This window comes from Physeter macrocephalus, chromosome 8, assembly GCF_002837175.3.
Source record: "Physeter macrocephalus isolate SW-GA chromosome 8, ASM283717v5, whole genome shotgun sequence".
NCBI classification, from domain to species: Eukaryota; Metazoa; Chordata; class Mammalia; order Artiodactyla; family Physeteridae; genus Physeter; species Physeter macrocephalus.
This window is the reverse complement of record NC_041221.1, coordinates 22,502,907-22,525,600: the sequence shown is the minus strand read 5'-3', so window position 1 is coordinate 22,525,600 and position 22,694 is coordinate 22,502,907.

Here is a 22,694-nt window from a genome sequence, read left to right as displayed (position 1 = left end):
CTTTGATTAAGCGCTGATCATAACGACTGCACTTGAAAGCACCCTTCTCCTCCAAGTCCCTGGGATCCCTTTGAGATAAGGTTTCTAACAGAGCGGTCGCAGGGCAGAGCTGTGCTCCAGGAATGCTGCCCATTCCTTCCCACTGGGAAGTGAGTTCAAGCTCCAGCCTCGCCTTTCAGCTGCTGGGCAAACTGTGACCTTGGAGAAGGTTGTCCCGGAGGCCAGCACTGCTCCTTGGAAGGGCCACTGAATGTCTTCATCGGATGTCTCACACTCAGTAGACAGAGCATGGCTCCATTTCTGCAGAAATGTGTCTTGTGGGGTTCAGAAGTTAAAGACACCTGTCTCTTAGGTTGCTTACCACCTTGTATGAATAACAAAGGCAAGTATATTCCATGATCAAGGGAAGGAAGTTATCTCAGTAAAGGAACCTCCCTTTGTTCTGCTGAACATCTTGGTGTGTTGAAACCAGCATGGTTGTGAAGAAAAGATGAAGCAAGATTAACTGTTCAGCGAATCTTGTTGATAAAAGGAGGACGAGTTAGAGGCTCCCCAGCAACATGAAAAGGAAGGAGAATTCCCTCTGGTTGAGGGGAGATTGGCTTGTTATGTGGGGGAAGGTAAGAGGGAATCACCTGTGCTATGAGCACACTTAGGAAAAGGAAAGGCCTCACGTTGAATTTGCAGTTTCTTTGCATCTCTGCCCAGTAAGCATCTGCTCTTTCCTCACTCTCTCCTCCTCTATGGCTGCACCTCACTCTATCTTCATCCCCAGTACAGAAAATATGAATGGGTGACTGAGGTGGACTGTTTGCCCATTATTTTGCTTGTTTTGTGGGAATTAAACACTCTGATGGTTGAGAAACTGAATAAAAATTATTTTGCAAACCTAACCTGCAAGTACTAGAGGATGGTTAGAGAAAGTGGGAATAAATATTTGATGTTGTGTAGAGCGGTGCTCAAGAGGCCGACAGCCCAGTCCCCACTGACCAGTCGTGTCACTTGTGTTGCTTACCATCACCCATTGTTTTGTTTTGTTTTGTTTTTAGTTGGAGTATAGCTGCTTTACAATGTTGTGTTAGTTTCTGCTGTACAATGAAGTGAATCAGCTGTATGTATACATATATCCCCTCCCTCTTGGACCTCCCTCCCACCCTCCCATCCAACCCATCTAGGTCATCACAGAGCACCGAGCTGAGCTCCCTGTGCTATACAGCAGCTTCCCACTAGCTATCTATTTTACACATGGTAGTGTATATATGTCAGTTCTAATCACCCATGGTTGACTGCAAGTTTGCAAAGCCCCAAGACTCATTAAAAACTTGAAATGCTAGTCCAAGGAAATGCACAGAATGGGCATGGTTCATCCAGGTGCAAAACTAGGGGCTGGGACTCTGTAGCACATTGGGAATCTAGAAGAATTGGCTCTGTTTCCAGACAAACAGAATTTTGGTTTAATCTTAGTTGAGATGTGCTTGAGTGTGATTTGGGTGCACATGAAGACAGTTTGATTCAGTAGACATACTTAAATTCTCTAAAACACACACATTTCCGAGATTGGTTCGAGATGGCGGAGTAGAAGGACGTGCTCTCACTCCCTCTTTCAAGAGCACCGGAATCACAGCTAACTGCTGAACAATCATCAACAGGAAGAAACTGGAACTCACCAAAAAAGATATCCGACATCCAAAGACAAAAGAGAAGCTGCAGTGAGACGGTAGGAGGGGCGCTATCCCAAGAAAATCTAATCCCATAACTGCTGGGTGGGTGACTCACAAACTGGACAACACTTATACCACAGAAGCCCACCCACTGGAGTGAAGGTTCTGAGCCCCACGTCAGGCTTCCCAACCTGGGGGTCTGGCAATGGGAGGAGGAATTCCTAGAGAATCAGACTTTGAAGACTCGTAGGATTTGATTGCAGGACTTCGACAGGACTGGGGGAAACAGAGACTCCACTCTTGGAGGGCACACACAAAGTAGTGTGCACATCGGGACACAGGGGAAGGAGCAGTGACTCAATAGGAGACGGAACCAGACCTACCTTCTAGTGTTGGAGGGTCACCTGCAGATGTGGGGGGCAGCTGTGGCTCACCAAGGGACAAGGACCCTGGCAGCAGAAGATCTGGGAGGTACTCCTGGTGTGAGCCCTCCCAGAGTCCACCATTAGCCACACCAAAGAGCCCAAATAGGATCCAGTGTTGGGTCCCCTCAGGCCAAACAACCAACAGGGAGGGAACCCAGCCCCACCCATTAGCAGACAGGTGGATTAAAGTTTTACTGAGCTCTGCCCACCAGAGCAACACCCAGCTCTACCCACCACCAGTCCTTCCTATCAGGAAGCTTGCAGAAGCCTCTTAGATAGGCTCATCCACCAGAAGGCAGACAGCAGAAGTAAGAAGAACTACAATCCTGCAGCAATAGCAGAATAACTGAAGCAAAAGAACGGATAAGTGACCTGGAAAACAGAATGGTGGAATTCACTACCACGGAACAGAATAAAGAAAAGAGAATGAAAAGAAATGAAGACAGCCTAAGAGACCTCCAAAAAGAATTCCGAGTAATGATAGTGAAGGTGATCCTGGAGCTTGGAAAAAGAATGGGGGCAAAGATCGAGAAGATGCAAGAAATGTTTAACAAAGACCTAGAAGAATTAAAGAACAAACACCTAGAAGAATTACAGAACAAACAAACAGAGATGAACAATACAATAACTGAAATGAAAAATACACTATAAGGAATCAATAGCAGAATAACTGAAGCAAAAGAACGGATAAGTGACCTGGAAAACAGAATGGTGGAATTCACTACCACGGAACAGAATAAAGAAAAGAGAATGAAAAGAAATGAAGACAGCCTAAGAGACCTCCGGGACAACATTAAACACACCAACATTCACATTATAAGGGTCCCAGAAGGAGAAGAGAAAGAGAAAGGCCCTGATAAAATATTTGAAGAGATTAGAGTTGAAAACTAGCCTAACATGGGAAAGGAAATAGCCACCCAAGTCCAGGAAGCACAGAGAGTCCCAGGCAGGATAAACCCAAGGAGAAACATGCCAAGACACATAGTAATCAAATTGACAAAAATTAAAGACAAAGAAAACTTATTGAAAGCAGTAAGGGAAAAATGACAAATAACATACAAGGGAACTCCCATAAGGTTAACAGCTGATTTCTCAGCCGAAACTCTAAAAGCCAGAAGGGAGTGGCATGATATATTTAAAGTGATGAAAGGGAAGAACCTACAACAAAGATTACTCTACCCGGCAAGGATCTCATTCAGATTCGATGGAGAAATCAAAAGCTTTACAGACAAGCAAAGCTAAGAGAATTCAGCACCACCAAACCAGCCCTACAATAAATGCTAAAGGAACTTCTCTAAGTGGGAAACACAAGAGAAGAAAAGGACCTACAAAAAAGAAACCCAGAACAATTAAGAAAATGGTCATAGGAACATACATATCGATAATTACCTTAAACGTGAATGCATTAAATGCTCCAACCAAAAGACACAGGCTTGCTGTATGGATACAAAAACAAGAGCTGTCTATATGCTGTCTACAAGAGACCCACTTCACACCTAGGGACACATACAGATGGAAAGTGAGGTGATGGGAAAAGATATTCCATGAAAATGGAAATCAAAAGAAAGCTGCAGCAGCAATACTCATATCAGATAACTTTATCAGATAGACTTTAAAATAAAGAATGTTACAAGAGACAAGGAAGGACACTACATAATGATTAAGGGATCAATCCAAAAAGAAGATATAACAATTATAAATATATATAAATATGTAAATATGCACCGAACATAGCAGCACCTCAATACATAAGGCATCTGTTAACAACTATAAAAGACGAAATCAACAGTAACACAATAATAGTGGGGGACTTTAACACCTCACTTACACCAATGGACAGATCATCCAAAATGAAAATCAATAAGGAAACACAAGCTTTAAATGACACAATAGACCACGGAGATTTAACTGATATTTATAGGACATTCTATCAAAAAACAGCAGATTACACTTTCTTCTCAAGTGCACATGGAATATTCTCCAGGACAGATCACATCTTGTGTCACAAATCAAGCCTCAGTAAATTTAAGAAAATTGAAATCACATCCAGCACCTTTTCTGACTACAATGCTACGAGATTAGAAATCAATTACGGGAAAAAAACGTAAAAAACACAAACACATGGAGGCTAAAAAATATGTTACTAAAAAACCAAGAGATCAATGAAGAATTCAAAGAGGAAATCAAAAAATACCTAGACACAAATGACAACGAAATCACGACAATCCAAAACCTATGGGATGTAGCAAAAACAGTTCTAAGAGGGAAGTTTATAGCAGTACAATCCTACCTCAAGAAACAAGAAACATCTCAAATAAACAACCTAACCTGACACCTAAAGCAATTAGAGAAAGAAGAACAAAAAAACCCCAAAGTAAAAAAAAAAAAAGAAATGTTACAGCATTATAGACTCTCAGAAGGTTTAGGATTGTATCAGTCAGTTATGCCATGGCAACAAACAACCCCCAGAGCTCTGTGCTTAAAACAATAAAGTTTCATTTTTGCTCAAAAAAAAAAAAAACCCAAAGTTAGCAAAAGGAAAGGAATCATAAAGATCAGATCAGAAATAAATGAAAAAGAAATGAAGGAAACAATAGCAAAGATCAATAAAACTAAAAGCTGGTTCTTTGAGAAGATAAGCAAAATTGATAAACTATTAGCTAGACTCATCAAGAAAAATAGGGAGAAGACTCAAATCAATAGAATTAGAAATAATAAAGGAGAAGTAACAACTGACACTGCAGCAATACAAAGGATCATGAGAGATTACTACAAGGAACTATATGCCAATATAATGGACAACCTGGAAGAAATGGACACATTCTTAGAAAAGCACAACCTCTGAGACTGAACCAGGAAGAAATAGAAAATATAAACAGACCAATCACAAGCACTGAAATTGAGACTGAGATTAAAGATCTTCCAACAAACAAAAGCCCAGGACCAGATGGCTTCACAGGCAAATTCTGTCAAACATTTAGAGAAGACCTAACACCTATCCTTCTCAAAGTCTTCCAAAATATAACAGAGGGAGAAACACTCCCAAACTCTTTCTACGAGGCCACCATCACCCTGATAACAAAACCAGACAAAGATGTCACGAGGAAAGAAAACTAGAGGCCATTATCACTGATGAACATAGATGCAAAAATCCTTAACAAAATACTAGCAAACAGAATCCAACAGCACATTTAAAGGATCATACACCATGATCAATTGGGTTTTATCCCAAGAATGCAAGGATTCTTCAATATATGCAAATCAATCAATGTGATAACCCATGTTAACCAATTGAATGAGAAAAACCATATGATCATCTCAATAGATGCAGAAAAAGCTTTTGACAAAATTCAAGACCAGTTTATGATAAAAACTCTCCATAAAGTGGGCATAGAGGGAACTTACCTCAACATAATAAAGACCATATATGACAAACCCACAGCAAACATCATTCTCAATGGTGAAAAAGTGAAAGTATTTCCTCTAAGAACAGGAACAAGACAAGGATATCCATTCTCAGCACTATTATTCAACATAGTTTTGGAAGTCCTACCAAGGCAATCAGAGAAAAAAAAAGAAATAAAAGGAATACTAAGTGGAAAAGAAGAAGTAAAACTGTCACTGTTTGCAGATGATATGATACTATACATAGAGAATCCTAAAGATGCCACCAGAAAAGGACTAGAGCTAATCAATGAATTTGGTGAAGTTGCAGGATATAAAATTAATGCACAGAAATCTCTTGCATTCCTATACGCTATTGATGAAAAATCTGAAAGAGAAATTAAGGAAACATGCCCATTTACCATTGCAACAAAGAGAATAAAATACCCAAAAATAAACCTATCTAGGGAGACAAAAGGCCTGTATGCAGAAAACTATAAGGCACTGATGAAAGAAATTAAAGATGATACCAACAGATGGAGAGATATACCATGTTCTTGGATTTGAAGAATCAATATTGTGAAAATGACTATACTACCCAAAGCAATCTACACATTCAATGCAATCCCTATCAAATTACCAATGGCATTTTTTACGGAACTAGAACAAAAAATCTTAAAACTTGTATGGAGACACAAAAGACCCCAAATAGCCAAAGCAGTCTTGAGGGAAAAAAACGGAGTTGGAGGAACCAGATTCCCTGACTTCAGACTATACTACAAAGCTACACTAATCAAGACAATATGGTACTGGCACAAAAACAGAAATATAGATCAATGGAACAGGATAGAAAGCCCAGAGTTAATCCCACCCACCTATGGTCAACTAATCTATGACAAAGGAGGCAAGGATATACAATGAAGAAAAGACAGTCTCTTCAATAAGTGATGCTGGGAAAACTGGACAGCTACACATAAAATAATGAATTTAGTACACTCCCTAATGCCATACACAAAAATAAACTCAAAATAAATTAGAAACCTAAATGTAAGACCAGACACTATAAAACTCTTAGAGGAAAACATAGGCAAAACACTCTATGACATAAATCACAGCAAGCATACGCAACACACTCTATGACATAAATCACAGCAAGATCTTTGTTGATCCACCTCCTACAGTAATGGAAATAAAAACAAAAATAAACAAATGTGGCCTAATGAAACTTAAAAGCTTTACAAAGCAAAGGAAGCTACAAGCAAGATGAAAAGACAACCCTCAGAATGGGAGAAAATATTTGCAAACAAATAAACCGACAAAGGATTAATTCACCAAAATATATAAATAGCTCATGCAGCTCAATATTAAAAAAACAAACAACTCAATCCAAAAATGGGCAGAAGACCTAAATAGACATTTCTCCAAAGAAGACATACAGATGGCCAAGAAGCACATGAAAAGCTGCTCAACATGACTAATTATTAGAGAAATGCAAATCAAAACTACATTGAGGTATCACCTGACACCAGTTAGAATGGGCACCATCAGAAAATCTACAAACAACAAATGCTGGAGAGGGTGTGGAGAAAAGGGAACACTCTTGCACCATTGGTGGCAATGTAAATTGATATAGCCACTATGGAGAACAGTATGGAAGTTCCTTAACAAACTAAAAATAGAATTACCATATGACCCAGCAATCCCACTAGTGGGCATATACCCAGAGACAACCATAATTCAAAAAGACACATGCACCCCAATGTTCACTGCAGCACTATTTACAATAGCCAGGTTATGGAAGCAACCAAAATGCCCATCGACAGACAAATGCATAAAGAAGATGACCGGTTTGAAGGCAGAAATAGAGACACAGATGTAGAGAAAAAAACCTATGGACACCAAGGGGGGAAAGTGGCGGGGGGGAGGGTGCGGTGGTGGTGATGTGATGAATTGGGAGATTGGGATTGACTTACGTACACTAATATGTATAAAATGGATAACTAATAAGAACCTGCTATATAAAAAAGTAAATAAAATTCTAAAATTCAAAAAAAAAAGATAAAAGAATTATGCTAAATCTACTCTGCCTGTGTCCTATGAATGCAGCAACAAATCGTAGTTGATAGTACATCTGTTTATAACATGGTTACTGAATATTTAAAGCCCACTGCTGAGACCTACTGCTCAGAATATAAAAGATTCCTCCAAAATATTACTGATCATTGACAATGTACCTGGTCACCAAAGAGCTCTAATGGAGATGTACAATGAGATGAATCTTGCTTTCCTGCCTGCCAACACAACATTCATTCTGTAGCCCATGGATCAGAAAGGAATTTTGACATTCAAGTATTAATTAAGAAATACATTCCATAAGGCTGTAGCTGCTGGAGATAGTGATTCTTCGGTCTGATCTGGGCAAAGTAAGTTGGAAAGCTTCTGGAAAGGACTCAACATTGTAGATGCCATTAAGAACGTTCATGATTCACAGGAAAAGGTTCAAGTGTCAACATGAACAGGAGTTTGGAAGAAGTTGCTTCCAGTCCTCATGGGTGATTTTGAGGGGTTCACGACTTCAGTGGAGGAAGTAACTGCAGATGTTGTGCAAACAGCAAGAGAACTAAGATTAGAAGTGGAGCCTGAAGATGTGACTGAATTGCTGCCATCTCATGATAAAACTTTGACTGATGAGGAGTCGCTTCTTATGGGGAAGAGCAAAGAAAGTTGCTTCTTGAGATTGAATCTACTCCTGGTAAAGATGCTACTGTATTAAGATGGTTGAATAGACAAAAAGGAGTCAGAATATTATGTAAACTTAGTTGATACAGCAGTAGCAGGGTTTGAGAGGATTAACTTCAATTTTGAAAGAATTTTTACTCTGAGTAAAAGGCTATCAAATAACATTGTGTGCTATGGAGAAATTGTTTATGAAAGGAAGAGACAATCAATGAGGCAAACTCCACTGTTGTCTTATTTTAAAAAATTCCCACGGCCACCCCACCTTCAGCAACCACCACCCTGATCAGCCAGCAGCCATAGACATCGAGGCAAAACCCTTGGACAATGGTTAGCATATTTTAGTAATAAAGTAATTTTTAATTAAGGTATGTACATTTTGAGATATAATGCTATTGTACACTCAATAGACTACAGTATAGTGTAAACATAACTTTTTTTGCACGGGGAAAACAAAAATTTGTGTTATTCACTTTATTGCAATATTCACTTTATTGGGGTGATCTGGAACCGAACCCACAATATCTCCAAAGTCTGCCCGTATTTCTCATTTGCTTTTGTAGAATAAACTCCAGTGTCATTCTGTTTGCAAATTTTGCTTTCAGAAGTACAATTAATTAAAACCTAAATCTTTTTGGCCCTCCATTCTGTGAATATTGTGTTTAAAGTTTTTCAACTACTTTTGAACAAGAGGCAAACAAAATTTAGAGTACTTATTTAAAAATCTTACAAACAAGATGTAACCATATTTATTTCATCATGATTAAGAATATGCATTAATTTACGGCTCCTGAAACTTTGTAAATAATTTTTTAAAATAAATTCTCCAAAATATACTTAACCAGTCTTAAGTTATGCTTGCTCCACGTGTTTTACCAACTCTAAGTGACTGCTTTGGATGGAGGTACGTGATAATGGAGAAGAAAGAATCATCAAAAGCAGGAAAACACAAAGCCTGTTTTGGGAGGCAGGAACAGCCCATGTGGTCTCAGGACTAAGCCTCAGTAGGTATCCCTAGAGGAGCCCGGTCTTTAAAGTGGGGTGCAGACAGACTGCGGGGGATTTTCCGTGTGAGGTCCATGAGTTTGTGGTCAATTACGGAACCACTGGACGTTTTGATGAATAGAACCTCATTCACTCGCTCATTCATTCACTCAACAATCGTTTGCCGGCCGCCTCTCCAGCAACATAATGGTGGAGACAAACGGGAGAAAGTCATGGCTCCCGCCCTCGTGAAACTCTGAGTCGCCAAAAGGAGACCAGAAGGTGGGCCAATAATGAAAGTCCCGTGAGTTAAGGGTTAATAAGGAGCCGGGAACAGGAGCCCAAGCTGCGTGGGATGAGTTCGCCGTAGCTCATCCTTGACCCCTGGGAATAGGTGCCGGGAGCGTTCCGTGGGCCACCCGGTCCCCACAGTTCCAGGCCCGTGGACTCACCCCGGTTACCTCGGCCTCAGATGAGGACGCACAGAGAGGGCGGAAACCTGCCCAGGTGCACACAGCCTGTCCGCGGTGCAGGTGGAATCCGTACTGCACGTGAACGCACGTGGTAGACCCCTGAGCCCACTGTGTGCATTCTGATTTTCATTCGATATGAAATTTCAGGGAAACTGCAGACATTTAACTCATGTTTATACGGAGTGTTTAGATTCTGCAGTGTTAGAGAGGAAATGGTAGCGCTCTTTGACCATTCTTTCAGCTACATATCGTAGAGCAGAGGTCAACAATCCTTTGAGGAAGATATTAAAGAAGGAAAAAGATTATCAGCAGAGTAGGTGTAGAATTTTCCCCCCAATCCTCAATAACTCTTTTGTTTCTACTGTACTGTTTTGAAAGAATTGAAATTCAAAGCTATTGGAAAGAGGAAACTAGGTTGATTTTAACGAAATGTCTTACTATTTCTGTCTGAAATATCTACAGTTCCTCAGTGGCACATACATTGATGGTAGAGGAAGGAGGCTTGCGGGTCACGAAGCGGTCATAGCGCTTCCCAACTGGTCCCAGGGCGGAGGGGTGGGGGCGGCTGCTGCATCAGAGGGGCGAACCCGGAGCTGAGGGTCCAGGAGGAGACTCTGGGGCTTACAAAGCACCCGCTCCCGAGTTATCCTGTTTGCTCCTCACGAGAGTCCCACGAGGTACAGGACTGCATCATCTCCATGTGACAGATGTGGACGCAGCGATTCTGAAGGACCGGGCTCCTTGCCCAGGGTGGCCAGGGCCACGGGGATGGGCGACGGGCTGGGGGATGGGAGACGGGCTGTGGAGAGGCGCCCCCGAGAAGGACGCAGCCCAGGGATGGCGCCGGGGAGCAGGTCCGCCTCCGATATGGGTGCACCCACACCGCCACTGCTGCCCAAGGCCTGCTGGCTGGAAATACACTTGCATTAGTAGACGCCAATTCCATTCTCTAATTACAAGAGTTTTTAATTGAGGGGGGTTGTTTGTTTGTTTGTTTTTTCAAAATTACATGTAGCTGGCCTGTACTGAATTACAGCTATAAAGAGTTTCCAGTTTCAGCAACAAATTGGACCCAAGTACAAAGCTGAAAGGCCAACCTCTGTGTGAATAACTGCAACTATAAAGTCTCCATGATAGAGTATCATATAATTGGCTTCAAGGGAAATAGTAGATTGCAATAACTTTGGGATATGTTCTTTTAAAAATTGCTTTCTATTGTGAATATTTCTATTAACTTGGTCAAGTTTTCACTCCATTCAGGGTATTTCTGCCACCTGCACTATTCCTTGTTAAGCAGATGCAGAATCAAAACAGGCTAAACAATACTGCAGGTATTTATGAGATGAACACATTTCTGTACACATCTACCCAGCCTTCAGTCATGTCTCAGGCAGGTTTTCTACAACTGAACATCTACTGCGTAGATTTTGGCAAACAGTACCTTCCACTGTGGCAGGAAGACACATTTGTGAGTATCCCTTCAGCGGAGTTTGGTAAACTTATTTCAAGGAATCTTTGATAGAAGTGTAGCAATTAATCTTTGAGTTGGGGTAATATTTGGAACATCTTTTGAGTATTGATTATGAAGAATTTTTTTCTGTGGAGATATCTGAATTTAGACAAGCAGCAAAGCTCCTGTTTAATTAAATGGAAAGCTGTCATAGATGAAATGTTCGTTAAACCTGAGCTTGCACTTCTGCTGGAACGATGAACAACCAAAGGTCACCCCTGGTTTTCTCTACTTTGGGGACATCTTCAGCAGAGACCCAGGAATGTCCTCAGGTTTGTAAACAGCACTGTGGACATCTGGTCACCAGGAGGGGACAGGGGCTCTTCAGTCATCTCCCCTAGAGGAAGGACTGGGTCTAGGGGATCAGTGTGGCAGGATGGCATGTGTTATGGGTTCAGTTGTGTCCCCGCAAATATTCATAGGTTGTATCCCTAGTACCTCAGAAAGTGATCTTATTTGGAGATAGGAGCATTGCAGATGTGATTAGTTAAGATTAAAGACATTAGGGTGTCTCCTAATTCAATATGCCTGGTGCCTTATAATAAAGGGAAATCTGGACACAGAGACAGACACACTCACAGGGAAACACATGTGAAGAGGAAGGCGGAGATGGGGTGATGCTTCTACATGTCAAGGATCGCCAAGGATTCCCAGTAAAGCCCCAGAAGTCAGGAGAGAGAGTCATGGACCAGATTCTCTCTCAAAGCCCTTGGAAGACACACTGCTGACACCTTCATCTTGGGCTTCTGGCTTTGAGAACTGTGAAATTAAATGTTTCTATTATTCAAGTAGCTCCCAGGTGTGTTAGCTCACTGGAAACACAGGGCTGCCTATTATAAACTGGCCTAACTGTATACAGAGCAGGAGCCTCTGGCATCTTTCAGGGAACTAAGAACTGAATTGTGCTTGGACTAGTTTGAACCAGGCCTGCATGACCCCTGAGAACAGTGGGATATTTGCTGGGATATGGAGAAGGACCAGTTCTGCCTCTGTCTGCTCCTCTGGGATCACAGGATTCGCATAGTTGGCACTGGAGGATTTCAACTGCCACTGCATCCTCTTTCCTTCTAGAAGTTTCATCCCAGGCTTATAAAGCATCTGTCATAAGTACTGGTGATTTTCCTTGTGTTTAAATTGGTCTTCCTGAAGGTTTCCTTTAGAGAGCTGAATTCCTGTTCTTCCAACGAATGGAAAGCCACATGTGTACCAGAACATTTTCTATCTTGAGAATCATTATTTCCCATTTCATTCTCAGCCGTACTTCCCGACTCAGGACCTGTTCACTGAGCTGCCCCTTTGCCTTAGTAAAGTCTGTGCTTAGTGAAGACGTAGATTTGTCACCCCTTGGGGGCCTTGGTGGGGCAGGCCACATCAGAGATGGCTGGGACATAGAACAAAGACCCGGCTGGTCAGGGCCTGGATGGGCGGGCAGGAAGGTCCTAGGAGCAGGCAGCTTGGAAAGACGGCCCAGGAGCCAGAGAGATGCCCCAGAGAAAGGGGAGAATGTGTGCGTCTGACAGCAGGGACAAGGAGAGTGTGGCCGGTGTCCAGGGTCCTTTGACAGCAGTCCAGCAGAAAGGTGGAGAAACATCTACCAAAATGAACTAAGTCTCCAGGTCATAACTCCGACCTCTAGGAAGAGAACAGCATGGGTCAAGCAGGGCTTCTGCAGAGAGCAAGTGAATTTAAGGTAGAAGGCAGAGTGTAAGGGGGGTGGTGATGGGGGGGCTTTGCGGGGGACAGGGAGGGCTGTGATATTCTGTGGCATAACTGGAGAAACAAATTAGACAGTGGCCTAGTGACCAGACAAGAGAGACCAGCCCCAGCGGCCAGGGCATACGTGGTAATGAGGACCTATAGCAAGACCGCCAAGGCTGAGCCAGTGAGCAGAGGACCCTGGGCCCTGATGTCTCCTGGCTTAGGGTACCCGGGTCCACATGCTGGGTTGGCCTCTGTCTCCAGGTGCAAAGAGCCTGGCAGGGCCAAGCAGATTCCTACACTTCCCCTCCTCACTCCCAGAGCTACCGCATCCCTGCAGCCCTTCCTTAACTGGTCCAGCACCTCACTGTTGTTTTTTGTGTGAAATTGCTAGATCAGCCCAAATAGTTCCCAATTCAGGCCACTCGTTAGAATCCCTTGGAGAACTTTAAAAAAAAAGAAAGAAAATGCTGATTCTCAGATCCCACTCCAGGACAAATAAATCAGAATCTCTGTTGAGATCCACTGAACAAATGCCCTCCTTTGAAATTATTTGAAAATCGTTCTCTATTCACAGAGTTCAGGATCATATTAAAGGAATGGTTACCCTCAACAACTGAAAGCACGCACATTTATTAATGCTGAATCACCTTATAAATCCTGTAGGGACACTGCCTCCTGAGACTAGACTTGTCTCTTCTCACTTATTTATCCCCACATGCCCAAAATAGAACAGAGGGGCAACAGCTACTTCTGGATGAATGAATAAAGAAATGCACCAAAGGCATATTTTATAAAACACAAGTTTTTTGTGTTTGTGTGAGTGTACACCCCTTCCATCCTGGTGGAAAGTGAGTGAAACCTCCTCCCCCAGACCAGGTGAAGGACAAGTGGGGTGACAGGTGTGGGGACATACTGACCCATGCCACCTGCAGGTGCACGAGACAAAGGGGGTTCTCAGCCCAGGATGTGCAGCCATTGCAAACAGTAGCTGTTACTCTGAGTGTCGAGATGATACTGACCAGGGTTCTTGGCCTTCCCCAAGCCATAGAAATTGACTAGAGGCCAGACAAGAAATTCAGGCAAGGCTTTACTGGGGCTCCTACAGCTGCAGGAAGAAGTGAAAACAAGTAACAGTTTCCCTTGCTCGGTTCCTGGGGGGCAGCGGGGGAGGGGGAGTGGGGGGGAGTGGACACGGCACACTTGTTCCTTATATGGGGTGAGGGTAGGGGTGTGTCCAGGGGTGGGGCTGGAGGGGTGGCTTAGGTGTTTGCCCACCCCTTTGGTGGTGCTGAGTTCTGGGGGCATGCACAGTGCCCTGCCTTTGCTCCCAGCACCCTGCTTTTGCTCCCTGCTCTTCAGAAGTAGTAGTTGGTTTTTTTTGGTCTTTTTGTATCTTTTGTCCAGAATTCGCCCCAACTGCGCCTGCACGCAGTTATTTTTAGTCCCTTATAGTTTCTTCGTATTTTGCAGCTCTAGGAGAAGTTTGTGCAGGTGCAAGCTCTGCAGCACTGTAGCAGGGCAGCAAAGGATCCCCGGTCCCAGCCTGTCTCAGAGAGAGCTCCAGTCTCCACCCCCATAAATGCAAACCCCTGGTTTAGAGAGAAGCAGATGAGTGTGGAGAGCTCGGAACTAGGACACCTGCAGGAGTGGCGGCTAGGCCAGGAGAGCAGCAGACTAGGGTGCCAGGGCCAGGGAGGCTCCTTTTCGTAAAAACAAAAACAAAAGAAAAATGCATATTCTCCCAGGACAGTGAGACTAGTGCACTAGTTTCCCAAAAGTGCTGTGACAAATTACTACAGACTTAGTGGCTTAAACAACACAAACATTATCTTACAGTTCAGGAGTTCAGGAAATTCACACAGGTCTCATGAGACTGAAATCAAGCTTCTCGGGGCTGCATTCCACCCTGTTGAGCCAGGTCTGATCCGTTTCATGGTGCCGTTCAGCTTCTAGAGGCCGCCACTCTCCTTGGCTCATGGCTCTCTCCTCCACCTTCTTCAAGGCCAGCGATGGCTTGTCAAGTCCTCTTCATACCTTCTCACTGTGACCACGTTTTGTGGTCAGGGTCTCCCCTACCCTCCTGTCTCCTACTCCGTTATTGACCCTCATGTTGACACCAAGCCCACCCAGATAATCCAGGATAACCTCTCTGTCTTACTTCAGATAACTAGCAACCATAATTACATCTGTGACCTTGATCTCCTTTCTGCAGTGTGACATAGTCGCAGGTTCCAGGGATTAGGATTTGGGCATCTTTGGGGGCCGTTGTTCTCCTGGCATAGTCAGCAGGTATATAGGGCAGGGCCCCACGACTAGGCAGAGACCCAGAAAAAGAACAGGAGCCCCCTTGCAATAGAGAAGGACAAATCTGACTTCATATGAGATCCGTTCCTTTCACTTTAACCTTTGTGCTCTGTTGCCTGTGCTTAGTCATGCTGGCTTTGCATCTTTTGTAAAAGAATGTTGCCAGTAGCCTGAAATATACAGAATAGCCTATTCTCAGGGCTCTGACCTCTAGGAGTCCATTCTTATAGAGATAAAAAGTTGCAGAACAGAGAATAACATTTGTCTTGTTGGAGGTTTACGGGAACATCGAGAGCTGACCTACGAGGACAGCTGCAGGAACAAAGGATTCCGACACCAAGAAGTTTGCAGCAACTAACCACGCCCCTCCTTCACCTGGCCTTTAAAAGTACTTTGCTGAACCGCTTTGGAGACTTTGGGGCTTCTGGAGGCATGAGCCGCGGGTCTCCTTGGAGGGCCCTGCAGTAATCCTTTCTCTAACATTTCAGTATTGTTTGGCCTCACTGCGTCTGGCACGGGAACTTGCATTCGGTAACACCCTTAAATGGGCCGGAGCTTATGTGATTACCCTGAGTACCATTTTCTTTCCCTCCATCAGACCCCATGTTGGGCATCATCAGATTTTCTCCTACCATCCTGGCAACAGAAGCCTTTGTTCTGGAACAGTCTCTCCTACTTTATCAATTACTAACTTCTCTGAGCTCTCAAAGTGCGGTCAAAGACGGAAATGTTTGCAAACATAGAGCTGGGTGAGCACTTACGAATCATGTAGAGAAGAAAGGGGTTCCAATTTGAGAAGATGGTGGCAAAGACAGCTCAAAATGCCACCGTGAATTAGAATTTGTTTCTTGCAATGCAAGTAACATAGACACCACACTGGCATTTTGTTACTCATGAAGTGTCCAAATGTAGCGGTTTGGGGGCATCTTCCGTGACAAGCAGGACAGCAAAGAACAACTGATACAATGTGACTTTACTAAAGTTCTCAAGATGAGAGATGTTACCAGCATTATTTCGCTGATGGAAAATGCACAGATGCTGCTGTTTGCTGACAAAATAAAGGCGTCGCATTAGGAAAGGGTGACCTGTACCGACCTTCAAAGTGCTCCTGCTGTTCTCGGCACCCTGGGCCCCTGGACCTCCTGTGCTGGGTGGAGAACGGTGTGTCCGGAGGCCTCCTAACCAGCGTTATTGATGACTTGGTGAAAGAACAGACAGTGCAGCTCAAAGGGCAGCCGGAGGCAGGCGACGCGGGCGCGTGGACGGTTTGGGAAACTTGCATCCAGGGACAAAAGCCCCTCCCCTCCTCACCCACGCCTGCCTTCAGCCCCGGGCCTCTCCTCCTCACCACTTCATCTTTTCTCTCTAAAGAAGTTTAAACACTCAGGCAAACAAACAAAAACGGACAAAACACCTCGCTCCCATCACACCATAAGTGGTTGCAAAATCAGCCCCCTTCCCTGGGCTGGAAGGTCGCCCTCCTGCGCCCAGGACATCTCCACGGGTCCTTCACGGCCCCGGTGCTCAAGAGGAGGAGCTCGCGGGGACCAGCGTGCGCCCTGGGGTCGCCACGCCCCCCCCACACACACCCTGCTCCACGCAGCCCCATCTGGGCGCCGCCGGGCAGGTCTCGCTCCGGGCAGGTCTTTGACTCGTTAGCACTCCTGGCGAAGCCATGCGGGGTCTCCAGGGCTCCCAGGGCTCCCACGGCGCTGCACGGAACGCAGACTCTGCAGCCTGACTTGAAAGTTCCCGCAGGAGGACTGTCCCTGTGGACGCTCATCTACACGAGAGGGCAAGGTGCTTAACACACACCACATACCATGCACCAAACACGCACCACACACGTTCTATGAAAGGAGGCAGTGAAAGGAGTGAGGCAAGACCAAGTTGACTTTTTACCATTGAACTATTCCACAGCCCTATAGTAATTTATTTGAGAGAGAGTGTTACTCACCAGTAATTATCACAAATTGCACAGAAGAAAAAAAAATTAATTTTGATCACAACCAGACATTTCATCCTTTCTAAACAAAGCATCTATTTTGTAATACCAAAAAATAATGAAATCTATTCAGGTTTTTTCCCTTCGCTGACTTAAAAAGACAAATGGCTTTTTTTTTTAACATCTTTATTGCAGTACAATTGCTTTACAATGGTGTGTTAGTTTCTGCTTTACAACAAAGTGAATCAGTTATACATATACATATGTCCCCATATCTCTTCCCTCTTGTGTCTCCCTCCCTCCCACCCTCCCTGTCCCACCCCTCCCACACACATATGGTCACCTTTTCTTTGATAAAGGAGGGAAGGATATACAGTGGAGAAAAGACAGCCTCTTCAATAAGTGGTGCTGGGAAAACTGGACAGCTACATGTAAAAGTATGAAATTAGAACACTCCCTAACACCACACACAAGAATAAACTCAAAATGGGTTAAAGACCTAAATGTAAGGCCAGACACTATCAAACTCTTAGAGGAAAACATAGGCAGAACACTCTATGACATAAATCACAGCAAGATCATTTTTGACCCACCTCCTAGAGAAAAGGAAATAAAAAAAATAAATAAACAAATGGGACCTAATGAAACTTAAAAGCTTTTGCACAGCAAAGGATACCATAAACAAGACCAAAAGACAACCCTCAGAATGGGAGAAAATAGTTGCAAATGAAGCAACTGACAAAGGATTAATCTCCAAAATTTATAAGCAACTCATGCAGCTCAATAACAAAAAAAACAAACGACAAATGGCTTTTGTGATGGTAAATTTTCCCCTTTGAGATTGTAACGTGTCTCAGGGCATATAAATGCTGCTTCTGCTGTCTCTAACTTCTCTAAAAACATTACAAGGCACTCTCCTTTCCCCTGGAAATCAGACATTTTCATGCTTTCCCCAGGTAGGGATAAAAGAGAGCAGGCTTTGGAGAAGCAATTTCAGAGACATTTATCCTGACAGGGAGAACTGAAGATTATTGAGCTCTATGTTCAAATGTTCAAAGTTTTTCAAAGGTAGCAGCAACTCTGCAAACACAGGCCACAGACCTGTCACCTGCCATCGTTCAGAAGGTGACCAGGTGAACATTTGAAACAATCATACAGGAAAGGGGAGTTGTCCGTCTTTAAGTTGCAGGTAGGGGGACCCCTTCCAGGGCCCGAGAGCAGGCTCTTGTCTAACACTCGGAAATGAACTGTCCGAGGAGACGCACGTGCTGACAAAGCAAGACACCTTATTGGGAAGGGGCGGCCGGGCGGGGAGCAGCGGGGTGAGGGAACCCAGGGGAACCGCTCTCCACGTGGCTCGCAGTCTCGGGTTTTACGGTGATGGGGTTAGTTTCCGGGTTGTCTCTGGCCAATCATTCCGACTCAGGGTCCTTGCTGGTGGCATGCGCATCGGTCAGCCAAGATGGATTCCAGCGAGAAGGATTCTGGGAGGTTGGTGGGCTATGTGGACTGGCACCTCCTCTCTCCTTTTGACCTTTCCCGAATTCTTCTGCTTGGTGGTAGCTGGTTAGTTCCGAGTTCCTTACGAGGACCTAACTTGTTGTAAGATAACTCATGCAAGTAGTTAGTATTGTGCCTGGCCAGGGCGGGCGGTTTCAAGTCAGTGGTTCCCCTCACATTTATACTTCACCCGATATGAGCGTCATTGTCATCTTGGGCCAAAGGACCACACAGAAGGCAGCATTAAAACAATACCATGCATCCCGCGATTCAAAACCAGCTGCTGGGTGGGTGGCGAGGTAGCCATCACAAACAGGGCCTGCCTCTTTCAGGTCTGGGGAAAAAAGAAAATTATTCTACAGCTCGTTCAAAGCCAGGGACTCTTTCTCCTCCTGGGAGTCTAGAGCAGAAGAGATTTTGAATCATTAGACGTTCTCGTTCACAGAAAGGGCGTGAGGTGGGTTTGTACTGTCCCCAGGTCTATGGTTGCGGTACCTACAGCAGGTGCGTTGGGAACGGCAGGTGAAGGTGTGCGAGGCTGAAACGATGTTTCCTGCTGCCGACGTTTGTTAAAATCCTTCTGAATCTGTCCATCTATCAATCAGAAATTGTCACAAACTATATTGACAAAGCTCTCCAATGTACGTAAGAACTCTAGCCTACCCCTGAGAATTCTCACAAGTTTGTGTGTGTTTTTGGAGACAGAGACCCTAAATGTTACCAGAAGCCCCAAGAGGACTTGACAGGGGGCATCGTGCTGCATCTGGTTTGGGGAAGGAGGACTCAGGATTTTTTCTTCTTTGTTATCTTTTTGCACCTAGAAGGCCAGGTTTACCGTTGGGCAGAGGGCCTGCTGAGACCTGGCCAGGCAGCAAAAGGAGCCAGAGACATGGGCCCCCATTCCCTGCCACCAGACCACTCAGCTCCTCCCCTCCACTTGTATGTTTCCCCAGCACTACTGCTTCCCACCACATCTCCAGCTTTTGAAAGGAATCTGAAGCGCGGACACATTCCAGTTGTCCGAGAGCTGCCCCAGTTTCTGGAGTTGGTTTCCTGGAGGGATTGCCTACAGCTGGATCTGCCAGCCCTCCTACCTGGCCGCCACCTCATTTTCTGTTTCAGTTCAGTGTGGAGACAAGCAGATATGTCCAATTTACTTGTGCATATGACAAACAGCAAAATAATTATTTTCAGATACACTCAGCTGCCCTTGTAGGTCCCTTGCTGGAGATGGATGCCCTCCCCTCATCAGAGGCTCCGCTTCATGTCCCAGACGGGAGCAGAAACCCAAGCAAGAGACTCACCTGTCTTGTCTCATGCTCTCAGACTCCCTTCTCCTGGCTGGGACACCTGCTACTGGTACCAAAGAAATGTCCTGATCTTATTCCTTGGAATAGTTACTGGTTCCACTGTCTGTATCTGGGACTTTCTTTTGTAACTATTAGCATTCCAGACGATGAGAACAGACCATAACCTCAATCCCTTTATTTGGACTTCCCTTCTCCACTTCTGGAACATTCCATGGGCCTCCATCTTGCCAACACTCCTGGCTGTCTTGTGAATTTTATTTTCATTATTTCTCTACCATGTGTACAGAACTAAAAGTAAGCTTAATAAAATGAGAAATCTCGTCTCAAAAGAGATATCATTTCCCTCAGTGGAAGGATACAATAGTGCGGAAATTAGGTTGACACAATTAATTTCTTCATTGGCTATTTCATAAACTGTAGAATCCTAGCAAGTAAAAATGGATGTTTTGAATGGAATTAAAGACTGTAATTTATCAGATGGTAGATACCTAACCCAAATGCTCATTTTCAAAGTGAATAACTGAAAACTACTTAGAAGACACTTAAACCCACACTGGGGGTGTTTTTCAAGGGCAACTGTGGAAGTTGGAGAATAAAGGGAGCGGTTCACAAGGATGGTTGCCCTCCAGGCGGGAAGAGTGGCCTGCTTCCACCCTCACCTCCATCAGCAGAGGGCCCTGGGAGTGAATCCCTGCGCAGCGCTGGAGCTGCATCCCCTGCAGGGAAGGGACCAGCAGTGAACTGGTGCACAATTCCAGCTGCATGAGCCTCGGGGGGATGGGCCAGCTGGAAGCCCCCCCTCCCTCCCCCACCCCCCTGTGCCAGCGGGAGCCTGTGATCTGAGCCTTGGGATCAGCTGCGTTCTCAGGGAGGGCCACGGCAAAGGATGCCTGAGAGTTTCCTGAGGAGCAGCCCAGGGTCTCGGAGCAGAAAAAAAAGCTGTGGGGTTGTCTTGGCGTCTCGGATGGTCGCTCAGAGGTGTGCGGACCGCAGGAAGCAGGCTCGGGCTCCTCTCCTCTGAACTGACCTTCCCTGGGGGTCATGCACCCGGAGGGATGGTCCGCATCCCAGCGCGCCGCCCCTGCGGAGCCCGTGCCCGCAGCCCAGGGACCCAGACACACAAGCCACAGGCCACATCCACCCGCGGCCCTCACCTGATGACACCTGCTGAGGCGAGGAAAAGGGGTAGGTCAGGGACCAGAGTCCCAGGACACCTGTGCTTCATCTCTGAGGACCAGGAGAGGAAGGGCTGCATGCAGGGAACTTCTAACATGGACTGTATATGTAACAATATTTTTCTGCACTTGGGCCCCTCCCTTGAAGACCGACCCGACCCTGCCACTTTCAGCCCCAGCTTTTATCGCATCGCTCCCTGAACCAGTATGACCTCTGACCCCTCCACCTGTCTCCGTAAGTCCCTGATCAGGACCCGACTCCTAGGCATAGCCGCTCCAGTAAGAGTTTGCTCCCACAGGTGGTTTGTCTTTTCAGGGGCGGCCGAGGAGCGCTGAGAAGCTGGAGTGGGTCTGTGGGTTGCACCTTCCCGGGTGGAGGCGGAGCCAAGAAGAAGGAGGAGCTTTGACTGACGGGCCCCAAGTCCTGGGCTCTCAAGATATGGCTCGACGTCCCTTAGTGGTGATGGCCTTGCGCAACTACAGGGACTGCCTTTTCTAGGTCCGGGGGTCCCTGAGATATTTTGTTCATACAGAGCCTATGAAGCTCTTACGAAGTCAGTAATTCTCAAAGAGCAGAGTTATTGCTCCCTGTATGGAGAGACAGAGACAGACACAGAGACAGAGAGACAGAGGAAGATGATAGATAGATAGACAGATAGATAGATAGATAGATAGATAGATAGATAGATAGATAGATAGATAGATAGAGCTATAGATAGATAGATAGAGCTAGCTAGCTAGATGATAGATAGTGATACTCAGGTATAAATACATATGGGGCCCTTCCTACCTCTCATTTCACTGATCTAAACTCTGCCCTTTCCTGGCTCTCCAGTATAAAAAGACCAAGTTTTTTATTCCTCAGGGGAAGGTACATTAGGGCAGGTAACTATCAAAGAATCTGCATTTTTTGTGAGTTGCTCACTGTAGCTAAGAACATTTTTGATGCTTATTTTTCTGATGAATAAAAACATTTTCTCTAGAACATTAATTAACACAGAGAAATTTCTAGCCTTTATTATCTTCAGTTATTAGATGGAGACAAGACACAGGTTTAGTAATTAAAATACCTGATACTCATCTCTCTCCAGGCCTCATTATATGGGCACACAGCTCTCCACAATGATTTAGAACGTAATTATACCAACTTTATTTAAAGTGTATGCTACCCTTAGACTGTACCTAAATCTTTGTCATAAATAAGCCATTAGGTGACCCAAATGTTTTCTAGACTCTATCCTGGTAGAATTAGCCACTTGACGTTATGTTATTTTGTCTCTCATATGCTTTTTAATATTCACAGAAAGCATGTTTATGTGTGTGCATGTGAAAGAGAGAGGTTGAAAGATGAGGAAATTGAGAGAGAGAGAGAGAGAGAGAGAGAGAGGGAGACATCGGGATCTTGTCTGGATGGTCCTGGATGCTCTGGATGAGACGGAGGACCATTTTTCTCACGAATTCATTTCTCTTTCATTTCTCTGCTTGGTTTACCTCGTGGTTTACACAGAAGGGGTTGTTTTGCTGTTAGTGGAATGAGGAAGGAGGAGGGAAGTGCCTTTTGTATTTATTTTATTTTATTTTTCTTG